Genomic DNA, 1,500 nt, shown 5'->3' with positions numbered 1-1,500 from the left:
CCGGAAATCGGTGGGTTGTCACCACGGTCAACCACCTAACCTACTATGCCAAAACAACAAGTATTTGCATGGGTTACGCCTAAGAGGTGAGGAATTATTTTTGCAAGCTATCTTCCTGCGTCATGATCCTGCTGGCCTTCTGCTCAGTGACCTCGAAAGAACGTGTGTTTCTACGCTCCTTTCGGAAGTTCGTCATGTCGCTGAAACCAGTGCCCTGACGAAAGCGAATGTTTTTGTATGAAGTGTTGGGAACAATCGTGTTTCTTACCTTGTTAGTTGTTGTTCTGTTTTGTATATATATATATATATATATATATATATATATATATATATATATATATATATATATATATATATATATATATATATTATATATATATATATATATATATATATATATATAGACGTGGGATCGAAAGGCGTGGGTTCGGTCCCCACTCTGGGCGCGTGTTTTTGTTTCTTTCTTTCTCACGTAATTAATATAATTAATAATAATGTAACGTCAGTAACGGTAAAAAATATTCTAACCATTCCCCTATGCCATCTTTGGCGTTGTAGACTGCCGGCGTTTCTTCCTGAATATTTATGTATATATATATATATATATATATATATATAGCGAATCAGAAACTGGGAAATGAGGGGCTCCGTTAAATAATACAGAAAATAGGGGGTGGCAGTCAAGAAAACCTCGGAAAGCAAAGGGGAGGTTGTGGTGAGTCATAGAAAGAGATGAAGAATTTTTTGAGTCGAAAACAAAGTGGTGAAAAAATGCCCGCCGGGTGGGATCCGAACCCACGACCTCCAGAATACCGGTCTGGTGCGATAACCACTACGCTACCGGCGGGGCTGCTTCCCCAGCACTTTCTCGGGTATTTATGTTAAGGTATTTTTGTTTCCTGCATTTGGGGGTGGTAGCCAGTGCCACTCGGACTACTGAGGGTGAAGGGGACCTTCTTTTTAACCCCCGGGCAGTGACTCGAGTGTCTACGACATGTCGAGAGTGGTCGACCAGCGTTGAACCCTCTTTAGCTCCTTTTGGCACCAAGACTGCCAGAGCAGAGGCCCTCGGTAAGCATGTAGCGAATCAGAAAATGGGAAATGAGAAATTGGGAATCAGAAAATGCGAAATAATACAGAAAATAGGTGGTGGCACTCAAGAAAACATCGGAATGCAAAGGGGAGGTCGTGGTGCGTCATAGAAAGAGATAAATTTTTTAGTCGAATATATATATATATATATATAGTATTCCCCTGTTTTAACGAAGTCAGAGGAACCGCCAAAAATTTTGTTATAAGCGGTATTTTGCTATAAGAGACAGGTCGAGCAAAGTTGAAGTTGTTGAGATTCAACTGCGCCAGAAGTGGGAAAAATAAAAACCCAATGTATTCATTGGAGCAATACTTTACTCGGGTGCATAACAGCAGTGAGCTTTGGCTGTTTCAGGTTTTTGCCGGGCGCAAACAACCCCTGCTGTAACTGGCCCAAGCAGTGACAGG

General features: G+C 41.2%; 1 non-coding gene across 1 annotated transcript; it reads right to left on the bottom strand.

Annotated features, from left to right (window-relative positions):
• Positions 1 to 774: 774 nt before the first annotated feature.
• Positions 775 to 847, bottom strand: Trnat-ggu (transfer RNA threonine (anticodon GGU)). The gene has a single exon. It is a non-coding gene; the product is annotated as a tRNA-Thr (tRNA).
• Positions 848 to 1,500: the final 653 nt, after the last annotated feature.

This window comes from Haemaphysalis longicornis, unplaced genomic scaffold, assembly GCF_048455015.1.
Source record: "Haemaphysalis longicornis isolate Haplotype H1 unplaced genomic scaffold, Haemaphysalis longicornis Haplotype H1 scaffold_11, whole genome shotgun sequence".
Classification (NCBI taxonomy): Eukaryota; Metazoa; Arthropoda; class Arachnida; order Ixodida; family Ixodidae; genus Haemaphysalis; species Haemaphysalis longicornis.
This window is presented reverse-complemented; position numbering and strand designations above follow the sequence as displayed.